Here is a 17,504-nt window from a genome sequence, read left to right as displayed (position 1 = left end):
CCTACCCTCAGGGACACATTCTCTGTCTCAGGGATGTTCCTTGCTGAGAAAAAGAATTAAGCGAGCCAAGATGGCTGAATAGGAACAGCTCCGGTCTACAGCTCCCAGAGTGTGCGACACAGAAGATGGGTGATTTCTGCATTTCCATCTGAGGTACCGGGTTCATCTCACTAGGGAGTGCCAGACGGTGCTTGCAGGACAGTGGGTGCAGTGCAGCGTGTGCGAGCTGAAGCAGGGGGAGGCATTGCCTCACTCGGGAAGCACAAGGGTTCAGGGAGTTCCCTTTCCTAGTCAAAGAAAGGGGTGACAGACAGCACCTGGAAAATCGGGTCACTCCCACCCCAATACTGTGCTTTTCTGATGGGCTTAAAAAACAGCACACCAGGAGATTATATCCCACACATGGCTCGGAGGGTCCTACACACACGGAGTCTCACTGATTGCTAGCACAGCAGTCTGAGATCAAACTGCACAGAGGCAGCGAGGCTGGGGGAGGGGTGACTGCCATTACCCAGGCTTGCTTAGGTAAACAAAGCAGCCAGGAAGGTCAAACTGGGTGGAGCCCACCACAGCTCAAGGAGGCCTGCCTGCTTCTCTAGGCTCCACCTGTGGGGGCAGGGCACAGACAAACAAAAAGACAGCAATAACCTCTGCAGATTTAAATGTCCCTCTCTGACAGCTTTGAAGAGAGCAGTGGTTCTCCCAGCACGCAGCTGGAGATCTGAGAACGGGCAGACTGCCTCCTCAAGTGGGTCCCTGACCCCTGACCCTTGAGCAGCCTAACTGGGAGGCACCCCCCAGTAGGGGCAGACTGACACCTCACACGGCCAGGTACTCCTCTGAGACAAAACTTCCAGAGGAACAATCAGAAAGAAGCATTTGTGGTTCACAAAAATCCGCTGTTCTGCAACCACTGCTGCTGGTACCCAGGCAAACAGGGTCTGGAGTGGACCGCTAGCAAACTCCAACAGACCTGAAGCTGAGGGTCCTGACTGTTAGAAGGAAAACTAAAAAACAGAAAGGACATCCACACCAAAAATCCATCTGTACATCACCATCATCAAAGACCAAAAGTAGATAAAACCACAAAGATGGGGAAAAAACACAGCAGAAAAACTGGAAACTCTAAAAAGCAGAGCACCTCTCCTCCTCCAAAGGAACGTAGCTCCTCACCAGCAATGGAACAAAGCAGGATGGAGAATGACTTTGATGAGTTGAGAGAAGTAGGCTTCAGACGACCAAACTACTCTGAGCTACAGGAGGAAATTCAAACCAAAGGCAAAGAAGTTGAAAACTTTGAAAAAAATTTAGATGAATGTATAACTAGAATAACCAATACAGAGAAGCACTTAAAGGAGCTGATGGAGCTGAAAGCCAAGGCTCGAGAACTAAGTGAAGAATGCAGAAGCCTCAGGAGCTGACACGATCAACTGGAAGAAAAGGTATCAGTGATGGAAGACGAAATGAATGAAATGAAGCAAGAAGGGAAGTTCAGAGAAAAAAGAATAAAAAGAAATGAACAAAGCCTCCAAGAAATATGGGACTATGTGAAAAGACCAAATCTACGTCTGATTGGTGTACCTGAAAGTGACAGGGAGAATGGAACCAAGTTGGAAAACACTCTGCATGATATTATTCAGGAGAACTTCCCCAATCTTGCAAGGCAGGCCAACATTCAGATTCAGGAAATACAGACAACACCACAAAGATATTCCTCCAGAAGAGCAACTGCAAGACACATAATTGTCAGATTCACCAAAGTTGAAATGAAGGAAAAAATGTTAAGGGCAGCCAGAGAGAAAGGTCGGGTTACCCACAAAGGGAAGCCCATCAGACTAACAGCTGATCTCTTGGCAGAAACTCTACAAGCCAGAAGAGAGTGGGGGCCACTATTCAACATTCTTAAAGAAAAGAATTTTCAACCCAGAATTTCATATCCAGCCAAACTAAGCTTTAGAAATGAAGGAGAAATAAAATCCTTTACAGAAAAGCAAATGCTGAGAGATTTTGTCACCACCAGGCCTGCCCTAAAAGAGATCCTGAAGGAAGTGCTAAACATGGAAAGCAACAACCGGTACCAGCCACCACAAAATCATGCCAAATTGTAAAGACCATCGAGGCTAGGAAGAAACTGCATCAACTAACGAGCAAAATAACCAGCTAACATCATAATGACAAGATCAAATACCCACATAATAATATTAACTTTAAATGTAAATGGACTAAATGCTCCAATTAAAAGACACAGACTGGCAAATTGAATGAAGAGTCAAGACCCATCAGAGTGCTGTATTCAGGAAACCCATCTCATGTGCAGAGACACACATAGGCTCAAAATAAAGGGATGGAGGAAGATCTACCAAGCAAATGGAAAACAGAAAAAGGCAGGGGTTGCAATCCTAGTCTCTGATAAAACAGACTTTAAACCAACAAAGACCAAAAGAGAAAAAGAAGGTCATGACATAATGGTAAAAGGATCAATTCAACAAGAAGAGCTAACTATCCTAAATATATAAGCACCCAATACAGGAGCACCCAGATTCATAAAGCAAGTCCTGAGTGACCTACAAAGAGACTTAGACGCCCACACAATAAAAATGGGAGACTTTAACACCCCACTGTCAACATTAAACAGATCAACGAGACAGAAACTTAACAATGATATGCAGGAATTAAACTCAGCTCTGATCCAAGCAGACCTAATAGACATCTACGGAACTCTCCACAGCAAATCAACAGAGTATACATTTTTTTCAGTACCACACCACACATATTACAAAATTTACCACACAGTTGGAAGTAAAGCAATCCTCAGCAAATGTAAAAGAACAGAAATTAAAACAAACTGTCTCTCAGACCACAGTGCAGTCAAACTATAACTCAGGATTAAGAAACTCACTGAAAACCACTCAACTACATGGAAACTGAACAACCTGCCCCTGAATGACTACTGGGTACATAACGAAATGAAGGCAGAAATAAAGATGTTCTTTGAAACTAATGAGAACAAAGACACAACATACCAGAATCTCTGGGACACATTCAAAGCAGTGTATAGAGGGAAATTTATAGCACTAAATGCCCACAAGAGAAAGCAGGAAAGATCCAAAATTGACACCCTCACATCACAATTAAAAGAACTAGAAAAGCAAGAGCAAAGACATTCAAAAGCTAGCAGAAGGCAAGAAATAACTAAAATCAGAGCAGAACTGAAGGAAATAGAGACACAAAAAACCCTTCAAAAAATTAATGAATCCAGGAGATGGTTTTTTGAAAGGATCAACAAAATTGGTAGACCCCTAGCAAGACTAATAAAGAAGAAAAGAGAGAAGAATCAAATAGATGCAATAAAAAACGATAAACGGGATATCACCACCGATCCCACAGAAATACAAACTACCGTCAGAGAACACTATGAACACCTCTGTGCAAATAAACTAGAAAATCTAGAAGAAATGGATAAATTCCTGGACACATACACTCTCCCAAGACTAAACCCGGAAGAAGTTGAATTTCTGAATAGACCAATAACAGGCTCTGAAATTGTGGCAATAATCAATAGCTTACCAACAAAAAAGAGTCCAGGACCAGATGGATTCACAGCCGAATTCTACCAGAGGTACAAGGAGAAACTGGTACCATTCCTTCTGAAACTATTCCAATCAATAGAAAAAGAGGGAATCCTCCCTAACTCATTTTATGACGCCAGCATCATCCTGATACAAAAGCCTGGCAGAGACACGACAAAAAAACAGAATTTTAGACCAATATCCTTGGTGAACATTGATGCAAAAATCCACAATAAAATACTGGCAAACCAAATCCAGCAGCACATCAAAAAGCTTATCCACCATGATCAAGTGGGCTTCATCCCTGGGATGCAAGGCTGGTTCAATATATGCAAATCAATAAATGTAATCCAGCATATAAACACAACCAAAGACAAAAACCACATGATTGTCTCAATAGATGCAGAAAAGGCCTTTGACAAAATTCAACAACGCTTCATGCTAAAAACTCTCAATAACTTAGGTATTGATGGGACATATCTCAAAATAATAAGAGCTATCTATGACACTCAAAATAATAAGAGCTATCTATGACAAACCCACAGCCAATATCATACTGAATGGGCGAAAACTGGAAGCATTCCTTTTGAAAACTGGCACAAGACAGGGATGCCCTCTCTCACCACTCCTATTCAACATAGTGTTGGAAGTTCTGACCAGGGCAATTAGGCAGGAGAAGGAAATAAAGGATATTCAATTAGGAAAAGAGGAAGTCAAATTGTCCCTTTTTGCAGATGACATGACTGTATATCTAGAAAACCCCATTGTCTCAGCCCAAAATCTCCTTAAGCTGATAACCAACTTCAGCAAAGTCTCAGGATACAAAATCAATGTACAAAAATCACAAGCATTCTTATACACCAATAACACACAAACAGACAGCCAAATCATGAGTGAACTCCCATTCACAATTGCTTCGAACAGAATAAAATATCTAGGAATCCAACTTACAAGGAATGTGAAGGACCTGTACAAGGAGAACTACAAACCACTGCTCAGTGAAATAAAAGAGGATACAAACAAATGAAAGAACATTCCATGCTCATGGGTAGGAAGAATCAGTATCATGAAAATGGCCATACTGCCCAAGGTAATTTATAGATTCAATGCCATCCCCATCAAGCTACCAATTACTTTCTTCACAGAATTCGAAAAAACTACTTTAAAGTTCATATGGAACCAAAAAAGAGCTCGCATTGCCAAGTCAGGCCTAAGCCAAAAGAACAAAGCTGGAGGCATCACACTACCTGACTTCAAACTATACTACAAGCCTACAGTAACCAAAACAGCATGGTACTGGTACCAAAACAGAGATATAGATCAATGGAACAGAACAGAGCCCTCAGAAGCAATGCCGCATATCTACAACTATCTGATCTTTGACAATCCTGAGAAAAACAAGCAATGGGGAAAGGATTCCCTATTTAATAAATGGTGCTGGGAAAACTGGCTAGACATATGTGGAAAGCTGAAACTGGATCCCTTCCTTACACCTTATACAAAAATTAATTCAAGGTGGATTAAAGACTTAAACGTTAGACCTAAAACCAGAAAAACCCTTGAAGAAAACCTAGGCATTACCATTCAGGACATAGGCATGGGCAAAGACTTCATTTCTAAAATGCCAAAAGCAATGGCAACAAAAGTCAAAATTGAGAAATGGGATCTAATTAAACTAAATAGCTTCTGCATAGCAAAAGAAACTACCATCAGAGTGAACAGGCAACCTACAAAATGGGAGAAAATTTTTGCAACCTACTCATCTGACAAAGGGTTAATATCCAGAATCTACAATGAACTCAAACAAATTTACAAGAAAAAAAAAACAACCCCATCAAAAAGTGGGTGAAGGACATGAACAGATGCTTCTCAAAAGAAGACATTTATGCAGCCAAAAAACAAATGAAAAAATGCTCATCATCACTGGCCATCAGAGAAATGCAAACCGAAACCACAATGAGATAGCATCTCACACCAGTTAGAATGGTGATCATTAAAAAGTCTGGAAACAACAGGTGCTGGAGAGGGTGTGGAGAAATAGGAACACTTTTCCACTGTTTGTGGGACTGTAAACTAGTTCAACCACTGTGGAAGTCAGTGTGGCAATTCCTCAGGGATCTGAAACTAGAAATACCATTTGACCCAGCCATCCCATTACTGGGTATATACCCAAAGGACTATAAATCATGCTGCTATAAAGACACATGCCCACGTATGTTTATTGCGGCATTATTCACAATAGCAAAGACTTGGAACCAACCCAAATGTCCAACAATGATAGACTGGATCAAGAAAATGTGGCACATATACACCATGGAATACTATGCAGCCATAAAAAATGATGAGTTCATGTCCTTTGTAGGGACATGGATGAAATTGGAAATCATCATTCTCAGTAAACTTTCACAAGGGCAAAAAACGAAACACCGCATATTCTCCCTCATAGGTGGGAATTGAAAAACGAGAACACATGGACACAAGAAGGGGAACATCACACTCTGGGGACTGTTGTGGGGTGGGGGAGGGGGGAGGGATAGCTTTAGGACATATACCTAATGCTAAATGACGAGTTAATAGGTGCAGTGCACCAGCATGGCCCATGTATACATATGTAACTAACCTGCACATTGTGCACATGTACCCTAAAACTCAAAGTATAATAATAATAATAGTAATAATAATAATAATAAAAGAATTTAGCAATATTTCTCCCCTTTGCTTTTGAAGGAAGAGAAATATGACTCTGTTCCGCCCGGCTCACCAGCGGTCAGAGTTTAATATTATCTCTCTTGTTCCCTGAACATTGCTGTTATCCTGTTCTTTTTTCAAGGTGCCCAGATTTCATATTGTTCAAACACACATGCTCTACAAACAATTTGTGCAGTTGATGCAATCATCAGAGGGTCCTGAGGTGACGTACATCCTCCTCAACTTATGAAGATGATGGGATTAAGAGATTAAAGTGAAGACAGCCATGGGAAATCAAAAGGGTATTGATTGGGGAAGAGATCTGTGTCCATGAAATCTTCACAATTTGTGTTCAGAGATTGCAGTAAAGACAGGCATAAGAAATTACAAAAGTATTAATTTTGGGAACTAATAAATGTCCATGAAATCTTCACAATTTATGTTCTTCTGCCATAGCTTCAGCCAGTCCCTCCATTTGGGGTTCCTGACTTCCCACAACATCTCTCCCTTTCTTTTTATATAAATTTGCCATGGTGATGAAGGCTTGTTTGTTCTCTCGATTTTGATGCAGGATTCTTTGACTGGCCTCGTACACTAAAAACAAGCCAATTAAACAGGGAAACAAAATTCCAAAATTTACTGCAGTTGAACCCCCAATAGACTTAATCCAAGCCATGGGATTTAGTCCATAAAGATTTTCTGCCACCTGATCTAACACCTCAGCTCCAGGCACAATGGATAAGTGAGCTTGAGAGGCTTCAAAAATTTCTTTTTTTAATTTACTTACATCCTTCCCTGCCCTGAAGGTGTCCTTTGACCATTTCCCTTGAATGATCAGTCTGCTACAGGAATAAGGGGTGATACAGAAATCCGAAGTTTTGCAACCATACTGCATTTGCATGCGATGTTCAAGATTGACCACCTGATCTCCAAGCCAAATAACAGACTGTCTTAAATCATTAATTTCATGTGCCAATTTTTGATAATGCTTGTGATTTTTGCACATTGATTTTGTATCCTGAGACTTTGCTGAAGTTGCTTATCAGCTTAAGGAGATTTTCGGCTGAGATGATGGGGTTTTCTAGGTATAGAATCATGTCATCTGCAAACATGGACAATTTGACTTCCTCTTTTCTTATTGAATGCCCTTTATTTCCTTCTCCTGCCTGATTGCCCTGGCCAGAACTTCCAATACTATGTTGAATAGGAGTGGTGAGAGAGGGCACCCCTGTCTTGTACCAGTTTTCAAAGGGAATGCTTCCAGTTTTTGCCCATTCATTATGATATTGGCTGTGGGTTTGTCATAGATAGCTCTTATTATTTTGAGATACGTCCCATCAATACCTAATTTATTGAGAGTTTTTAGCATGAAGGGTTGTTGAATTTTGTCAAAGGCCTTTTCTGCATCTATTGAGGTAATCATGTGGTTTTTGTCTTTGGTTTTGTTTATATGTTGGATTACGTTTATTGATTTGTGCACGTTGAACCAGTCTTGCATCCCAGAGATGAAACCCACTTGATCATGGTGGATAAGCTTTTTGATGTGCAGCCGGATTTGGTTGCCAGTATTTTATTGAGGATTTTTGCATCAATGTTCACCAAGGGTATTGGTCTAAAATTCTCTTTTTTTGTTGTGTCTCTGTCAGGCTTTGGTATCAGGATGATGCTGGCCTCATAAAATGAGTTAGGGAGGATTCTCTCTTTTTCTATTGATTGGAATAGTTTCAGTAGGAATGGTACCAGTTCCTCCTTGTACCTATGGTAGAATTGGGCTGTGACTGCATCTGGTCCTGGACTTTTTTTGGTTGGTTAGCTATTAATTATTACCTCAATTTCAGAGCCTGTTATTGGTCTATTCAGAGATTCAACTTCTTCCTGGTTTAGTCTTGGGAGATTGTATGTGTTGAGGAATTTATCCATTTCTTCTAGATTTTCTAGCTTACTTGTGTAGAAGTATTTATAGTATTCTTTGATGGTAGTTTGTATTTCTGTGAGATCGGTGGTGATATACCCTTTGTCATTTTTTATTGCGTCTATTTGATTCTTCTCTCTTTTCTTCTTTATTAGTCTTGTTGGCGGTCTATCAGTTTTGTTGATCTTTTCAAAAAACCAGCTTCAAGATTCATTGATTTTTTGAAGGGTTTTTTGTGTTTCTATTTCCTTCAGTTCTGCTCTGATTTTAGTTATTTCTTGCCTTCTGCTAGCTTTTGAATGTGTTTGCTCTTACTTCTCTATTTCTTTTAATTGTGATGTGAGGGTGTCAATTTTAGATCTTTCCTGCTTTCTCTTGTGGGCATGTAGTGCTATAAATTTCCCTCTACACACTGCTTTGAATGTGTCCCAGAGATTCTGGTGTGTTGTGTCTTTGTTCTCGTTGGTCTCAAAGAACATCTTTTTTTCTGGCTTCATTTCGTTATGTACCCAGTAGTCATTCAGGAGCAGGTTGTTCAGTTTCCATGTAGTTGAGCGGTTTTGAGTGAGTTTCTTAATCCTGAGTTCTAGTTTGATTGCACTGTGGTCTGAGAGACATTTTGTTATAATTTCTGTTCTTTTACATTTGCTGAGGAGTGCTTTACTTCCAACTATGTGGTCAATTTTGGAATAGGTGTGGTGTGGTGCTGAAAAAAATGTATATTCTGTTGATTTGGGGTGGAGAGTTCTGTAGATGTCTATTAGGTCTGCTTGATGCAGAGCTGAGTTCAATTCCTGGATATCCTTGTTAACTTTCTGTCTCGTTGATCTGTCTAATGTTGACAGTGGGGTGTTAAAGTCCCCCATTATTATTGTCTGGGAGTCTAAGTCTCTTTGTAGGTCACTCAGGACTTGCTTTATGAATCTGGGTGCTCCTGTATTGGGTGCATATATATTTAGGATAGTTAGCTCTTCTTCTTGAATTGATCCCTTTACCATTATGTAATGGCCTTCTTTGTCTCTTTTGATCTTTGTTGGTTTAAAGTCTGTTTTATCAGAGACTAGGATTGCAACCCCTGCCCTTTTTTGTTTTCCATTGGCTTGGTAGGTCTTCCTCCATCCCTTTATTTTCAGCCTATGTGAGTCTCTGCACGTGAGATGGGTTCCCTGAATACAGCACACTGATGGGTCTTGACTCTTTATCCAATTTGCCAGTCTTTGTCTTTTAATTGGAACATTTACCCCATTTACATTTAAGGTTAGTATTGTTATGTGTAAATTTGATCCTGTCCTTATGATGTTAGCTGGCTATTTTGCTCATTAGTTGGTGCAGTTTCTTCCTAGCCTCGATGGTCTTTACAATTTGGCATGTTTTTCCAATGGGTGGTACCGGTTGTTCCTTTCCATGTTTTGTGCTTTCTTCAGGATCTCTTTTAGGGCAGGCCTGGTGGTGACAAAATCTTTCAGCATTTGCTTGTCTGTAAAGGATTTTATTTCTCCTTCTCTTCTGAAGCTTAGTTTGGCTGGATATGATATTCTGGGTTGAAAATTCTTTTCTTTAAGAATGTTGTATTTTGGCCCCCACCCTCTTCTGGCTTGTAGAGTTTCTGCCAGGAGATCAGCTGTTAGTCTGATGGGCTTCCTTTTGTGGGTAACCCGACCTTTCTCTCTGGCTGCCCTTAACATTTTTTCCTTCATTTCAACTTTGGTGAATCTGACAATTATGTGTCTTGGAGCTGCCTTCTCGAGACATATCTTTCTGGCATTCTCTTTATTTCCTGAATTTCAATGTTGGTCTGCCTTGCTACATTGGGGAAGTTCTGGATAATATCCTGCAGAGTGTTTTCCAACTTGGTTCCATTCTCCCCATCACTTTCAGGTACACCAATCAGACGTAGATTTGGTCTTTTCACATAGTCCCATATTTCTTGTGGGTTTGTTTGTTTCTTTTTATTCTTTTTTCTCTAAACTTCTCTTCTTGCTTCATTTCATTCATTTCATCTTCCATCACTGATACTCTTTCTTCCAGTTGATTGCATCAGTTACTGATGCTTGTGCATTCATCATGTAGTTCTGGTGGCATGGTTTTCAGCTCCATCAGGTCCTTTAAGGACTTCTCTGCATTGGTTATTCTAGTTAGCCATTCATCTAATTTTTTTTCATAGTTTTTAACTTCTTTGTCATTGGTTTGAACTACCTCCTTTAGCTCAGAGTAGTTTCATCTTCAGAAGCCTTCCTCTCTCAACTTGTCAAAGTCATTATCCGTCCAGCTTTGTTCCATTGCTGGTGAGGAGCTGCATTCCTTTGGAGGAGAGGTGCTCTGATTTTTAGAGTTTCTGGTTTTTCTGCTCTGTTTTTTCCCCATCTTTGTGGTTTTATCTACCTTTGGTCTTTGATGATGGTGACGTACAGATGGGATTTTGGTGTGGATATCCTTTCTGTTTGTTAGTTTTCCTTCTAACAGTCAGGACCCTCAGCTGAAGGTCTGTTGGAGTTTACTGGAGGTCCACTTCAGACCCTGTTTGCCTGGGTATCAGCGGTGGTGGCTGCAGAACAGCGGATATTGGTGAACAGCAAATGTTGCTGCCTGCTTGTTCCTCTGGAAGTTTTGTCTCAGAGGAGTACCTGGCCGTGTGAGGTGTCAGTCTGGCCCTACTGTGTGGTGCCTCCCAGTTAGGCTACTCGGGAGTCAGGGACCCACTTGAGGAGGCAGTCTGCCCGTTCTCAGATTTCAAGCTGCATGCTGGGAGAACCACTACTGTCTTCAAAGCTGTCAGACAGGGACATTTAAGTCTGCAGAGATTACTATTCCATTTTGTTTGACTGTGCCCTGCCCCCAGAGGTGGAGCCTACAGAGGCAGGCAGGCCTCCTTGAGCTGTTGTGGGCTCCACCCAGTTTGAGCTTCCTGGCGCTTTGTTTACCTACTCAAGCCTGAGAAATGGTGGGCGCCCCTCCCCCAGCCTTGCTGCCTCCTTGCAGTTGGATCTCAGACTGCTGTGCTTGCAATCAGTGAGATTCTGTGGGCATAGGACCCTCTGAGCCATGTGCGGTATATAATCTCCTGGTGTGCCATTTGTTAAGCCCATTGGAAAAGTGCCGTATTAGGGTGGGAGTGACCTGATTTTCCAGGTGCCATCTGTTACCCCTTTCTTTGACTAGGAAAGAGAATTCTCTGACCCCTTGCACTTCCCGGGTGAGGCGATGCCTCACCCTGCTTCAGCTCATGCATGGTGCACTGCTCCCACTTTCCTGCACCCACTGTCTGCAACTCCCCAGTGAGATGAACCCGGTACCTCAGTTGGAAATGCAGAAATCACCCATCTTCTGCGTCGTAGACTGGAGCTGTTCCTATTTGACCATCTTGGCTCCTCCCCCCCCGCAGAGTTTCTTAAAAGAATTATCTTGGATTATTTGTCACGCAGTTCACATATCTCCTCCATTTTGGGGGCTTTTCTACTGGAAAATTATTGTATTCTTTTGGTGGTGTTACACCTCATTTTTTAATGTTTCTTGTTGCCATATATTAATATGCACACATTTGAATAAGTAGGTAATTATTTCAGTCTTTGCAGACTGACTTTTTCTGAGAAAACTTTTACCAGTCAGCCTGTCTAGTATTTATGAGAATGCCGTCTAGTGTGGACTGTGATTGGACTTGTTGCTGAAATCCTTGGGTAACCTGGTCTGAGTCAGCAGGTGAGAGGCCCTGGCATCTGAGTCCATGGGGTTTGGCTTGGGAGTTTTGGGGCTTGTATCTGCCAGGAGAAACCAGCTAATTGGGTCTGCAGTAGTGGGCCTGGACCTTGTATCCAGGAGGGTGGGCCTGGGGCATTTGTCCTGTATCCACAGGGGCTTACCTGGCATAAGGGTCGGCCTTGAGCCTGAGTTTGCAGAGGCCAGCCAGGAACTAAGCTGGGCCTGGCCCTTGGGTCCACTGAAAAACGTCTGGGGCCTCACTCCATAGGGGCAGTCCTAGGACCTGGGTCCATAAGTGTTGGCCTAAAGTCCTTGTCTGCTGGAATGGTCCTTAGCCTTGATTCATGGAGGCCAGTCTATCACTGGGATCCCCTGGGTTAGGCCTGGACTTTTGAGTCTAATGGAGCTGGCTTGAACACTTGGGCCACTAGAACCTGGGGCTACAGAGCCTAGCCTAGAGCCAGCCTGGTGCAGGGGTAAGCATGGAGTCTAGGTCTGTGGCAGAAGATGTGGATCCAGGCATTATGCATGCTGGCCTAGAGCCTTGAGCCACAGGATCTGGTCTGGAGGCTGAGGCTGTGGGACTGACTTGGAGCCTGACTATTCTGAGGCCAGCTTGAAAGCTAGCTGTGTGGGTGTTGGCCCACAGGCTAGGTTTGCAAGAGTTGAACTTGGACCACAAGGACTCACATGGGACCTGAGTTCATAGGGGCAGACCTGAAGCTTAGGTATGTGGGGTCTGGCCCAGCACTGGGATCCTGGACTCTGGATCTTCTGGAGCAGGATTGGACCCTGGATTTGCTAGAGCAAGGGACTGTAAGGACAGCATGGAGAGTGCAGAGGCAGGGACCAGCCTAGCCCTAAGCAGGCCTAGAATCTATGTCCGCAAGTGCCAGTGTGGTACTTGAGACCGGGGGTACTGACTTGGGAGTGGGGTGGGCCTGAAGCCTGGGGATGTGTTTGCCAACTTGACTCTGGGTTGGTCTGAAACCTGGAGCTGACTTGTAGCAGGGCATGCAGGCGCTGGCTAGGTACTGAGTAATCTTAGAGTTTGTATACACAGGGGCCAACATGGAGGCTGGCTTGCAGGTACCAGCATGATGACTAGGATTGGAGGTTTGTCTGTTCCCGGGGTTGGCCAGGAGCCTGAGTCTGTGGGGAATGGCCTGGCACTGCAGTGGATCTGAAGCCCAGGACCACTGGGGCCAGTCCTGGAGCGTGGGGCCACTGTAGTTAACCTGGTGGTAGGGTGATCCAGAGTCCAAGTCTGTTTTGGCATGCCTGGAGCCTGAGATTGTGGGATTTGGCCTAGTGTTGGGGTGGGCTTAGAAGCTTAGTCTGTGGGTACTGCCATGGGGTCTGGGTTGTGGGGGCATGCCCAGTGCTGGGTTTTACTTGGGTCAGCCCACTGTTGGGGTCCAAGGCAAAGTCCTGTGATCACTTCTCCCTTCTCCCCCAAGCATAGGGTATCTCTCTACACACTGTGCTGCCTGGGTATGAAAGAAGAGTAATGTGGGTATTGTAAAACTGTCCTCCCTACATTCCTTAATGCATCTTTTTAATTTTTGTGCTACATCTAGGTTTTGTAATAGTTCACCAGGTTTCCTTAGCTTTTGTGAAGGTATTTTCATGTGTGGAGTGTTGTTCAAATTGATGTTTCCGTAGGGGAACAAACACTGAAAAGTCCTATTCCACCATCTTCCTGATGTCTCCATAATTTTCAAAAAGTAATGAGAATCAAAAATGTTTCAGATATCTGCAACAAATGAAATTGGTATAAAAATGTGTGCAATGCACACTGTTGAGGAGGTACTATTGATACAACTGTGGCTTGTTTATATTCACAGTAGAAAGAAATGCTAAATTTCAGTTAGAGGTTAATGAAAATAACAACATAACTTCTTTCCCCATCCAAGTTCACAGATCTCCTTGAATTCTATTCACTGGTCTCTCAGGATTCCATAGACCCAGAGTAAAAGAACCATGGTATATGAGTGAAGCAAGCAGAATCAGGCATGCCTGTTTTGCCGGAAGAAGGCAGCCCTACTTAGCTCTACCCATTTGTTGCCCAGGAGGAATGCAGGCTCACTGGTGTCAGATTTTCTCTTTCCAGAGAAATGGGAAATCTCTATTTTAACACGCTGGTAAATAAATTTAAAAACAGAAAAAAAACACTTCGCAGGTCATATGCAACATCTCTGTGGGCTGTATATGGACAAGGAACCAACAATTGTACCTCCTCTTTAAAGTATTATTTTCTTAGGCTTTCTAAACTCCTTTGAATTTCCCCTCCTCTTGGCTTTGTAATGCAACTGCTTCTGGGAGGCTAGAGATTCATAGCTAATAAGGAGTAAAATAGGCTATGTACAACTAGATCAAGGATTATCTTTTACTATAACAGAAAGATAACAATAAATCATTAATTTTTAAAGAGTAAAGCAGGGCAAAAAAAAATCTTTTCATCAATTTCAACCATAAAATATCAAAGAGCCTAAAGTAACTTCAATCTAATCTGTGCTGGATGATATATGGTAAAAGAAATTACAGGTACTATCCTGTTTAAAAAAATATTTTTGCCACTGATGAATGCAAACCTAAATCATAGTTTAGTTTTGCCTGTTTTCATCATGTTGAGCTTTGAAATTTCCTTGTGTTGTTTCAAGTTTAGAGGCAACAATGTTAGGAGAAACAATATTTCTATGAATGTTCTTTCAAATGTCTGAGGGTATACATGTGCAAGAATTGCTCTAAGGAAAATATCTAGGGATGAAATTGCTGAGACAAAGACATTTGCTTTTTGTTGTTGTTGTTAGCTAGATTATGCAAAATGTTTCTCAATGCAGTTGCATAAACTTGCATTTCCACCAGCAGTGTATGAGGATTTTAATTTCTCTACATCTGTGCGAATATACGGTACAGTCTTTTTTTAATTTTTACAATTTAATGGTGTATAAGTGTATTTTATGGGGTCTTTGGCATTTTCTTGTGGACTAATGAGACAATTTTTTCATATATTTATTGACCTTTTGGATTTTTCTATTGAATTGTTTGTTGAAGTCTATAGTGGATGCTATCATGTGCTTCCAAGATACTCCTCTCCAGGACAGAAGCACTCATTGTCAAGCTACTGAGAGTGTTGGCAACAGATACATCTCAGCTGAATTTCTCCCCAAGATAGGGCTTACCAAAATGTACATACCTTTCTCAGGGTCAGCCTGCAGCCAATAGCTGTTTGATGTGAGTATATAAAGGTCCTGACCTCCATCCCAATTCAGGATGGCTTTGAAGGGCTATTCTAGCTCCAGAACCCCCATAGGATTGTCTGAGGTCTTTGCTGTGACTGAATTGCAGTTCCTCCTTTCCTTCTGTCCTGTGCTGCTTCTTCCACTTCCCCATAGGTTGCAATCCTGAGATCATGTCCCAATGCATTTTCTTCTGGCCGGGCGCAGTGGCTCATGCCTGTAATCCCAGTACTTTGGGAGGCAGAGGCAGGCAGATCGCTTGAGGTCAGGAGTTCAAGATCAGCCTTGCCAACATGGTGAAACCCCGTCTCTACTAAGAATACAAAAGTTAGCCAAGTGTGGTGGCTCACATCTGTAATCCCAGCTACTCGGGAGGCTGAGGCAGGAGAATCTCCTGAACCTGGGAGGTGGAGGCTGCAGTGAGCCGACGTTGTGCCACTGCACTCCAGCCTGCATGAGAGTGAGAATCTGTCTCAGAAAAAAAAAAAATGAAATCACTACATTTCTGTCTTTCAAATTTAGATCTTAATTCATCCTGTAATTAATTTTTGTATATGATGTGATAGAGTTCTTGTATCATTTTTTACCTACATGGATGTCCAGTTGTCCCAGTATTGTTCATTGAAATACCCACCCTTTCCCCACCAATATGCAATACCATTTCTGTTACATTAAGTAATGCAAGTGTCAATTTTGGGGCCTCCATTTTTGTTCAAATACTACACACACTGTTACTTATAATAGTTTTATAATTAGGCTTGATACCTGGTGGAGAAAATCTCATGAGTATCAGTTTTTCTCCTTTAAACCATTGAGTGGATTGTATTTTTGTAATGTTAAATCAACTTTGCATTCATAGAATGAACTCACCTTGATCATAATGTATTATCTTTTATATACACTACTATACATTTCTGAATTTGGTTTGCTAACATTTAGACCATGAATAAGATTGGCCTGTAATTTATTTTTTATGAATTGTCCTTGCCAGGTTTGAGTATCAAAGTTTTATTGGTCTCATAAAATGAATGTGAGTATGTAACAAACCTGCACTTTGTGCACATGTACCCTAGAACTTAAAGTATAATAAAAAATAAAAAAGGAAGTGGGGGCCAGGCACAGTGGCTCACTCCTGTAATCCCAGCACTTTGGGAGGCTGAGGCGGGCAGATCACCTGAGGTCAGGAGTTCAAGACCAGCCTGACAAACATCGTGAAACCCCATCTCTGCTAAAAATACAAAATTAGCTGGGCGTGGTAGTGTGCACCTGTAATTCCAGCTACTCAGGAGGCTGAGGAAGGAGAATGGCTTGAACCCTGGAGGCGGAGGTTGCAGTGAGCCAAAGTCGCACCATTGCACTCCAGCCTGGGCAACAAAAGTGAAACTACATCTCAAAAAAAAACAAAAAAAAGGAGGTGGGTTATGTAGAAAAACTGGGATGACAGTATATGACTTGGTGGCAAGAAGCCAGGCAAAGCAGAAAATGAAACCAAAAAGGTCTGGTATGTAAAATGCAGTGTGGTTTGATATAATGGGAAACATGGTACTGGGTTAAGCCTGGTTTTACATCATTCCTCTCCCCTCAGATAGCACCTTGTCCATAGGTCAGTCACAGCACTTCTAAAGTGGACCAATTTATATGTTGTGTCTCTCTTCTTCTGCTAGGTTGTAAACTTGCTGAGCACAGGAAACATGCATGAGTCTTTGGATCCCTGGTCTTTAACAGATATTCCTGCACATGGCTGATAAATGTTGATTGACTGAGATAAGCAGTATAGTCTTGAGATCATTATCTGTGGAATGGTTTTGCACAAGTTCCATGAGTTAATAAAATGTTAAAAATACCAAAATTTGTCCCTAGAACAAGGATCTTGAGCAGTCCCTAGAATAAAATGTTTGGAATTTATCCACAAGAGTTAATTAGGCTGCATATGGTTCTTGTTGTTTTGTTCTGTTTTGTTTTTTACTAAAGTTATCCTTTTTATTAAGCATTTAAGAAACTGTATCACAGCTTCTCCATTGAAGTTATGCATCTGATGTTTAGGCTCTGCTGATAAACTCACTGCACTGTCTTTACAATGTGTGAGATAAAAGGATTCACCCCATGGGTGTCTGTGACTGGTTCTGTTAATAATTGTTTTCCTTTTTTCATTATAGTTTGACATTTTAGAAGCCAAATGCTGTTCCACACTCTATTAGCCTCTTGCACTGGATATTGGGACTGAGGTTTAGAACAAAGATAAAGTAAAAATGGAAAAACATGTAAGACTGAAATGGCACAACCAGGATAATAACTTTAGCTCAAATCCCCTGCTGACACCTGGAAATTAAGGAGCAATCACGCAGACCCATCAAAGGAAAGGTACGAAGAGCCAAGGACAGAGCAGCCTGCCCCAGG

Source organism: Gorilla gorilla, chromosome X (assembly GCF_029281585.2).
Source record: "Gorilla gorilla gorilla isolate KB3781 chromosome X, NHGRI_mGorGor1-v2.1_pri, whole genome shotgun sequence".
In the NCBI taxonomy this organism is placed as follows: Eukaryota; Metazoa; Chordata; class Mammalia; order Primates; family Hominidae; genus Gorilla; species Gorilla gorilla.
Note: the sequence above shows the minus strand (reverse complement) of the source record.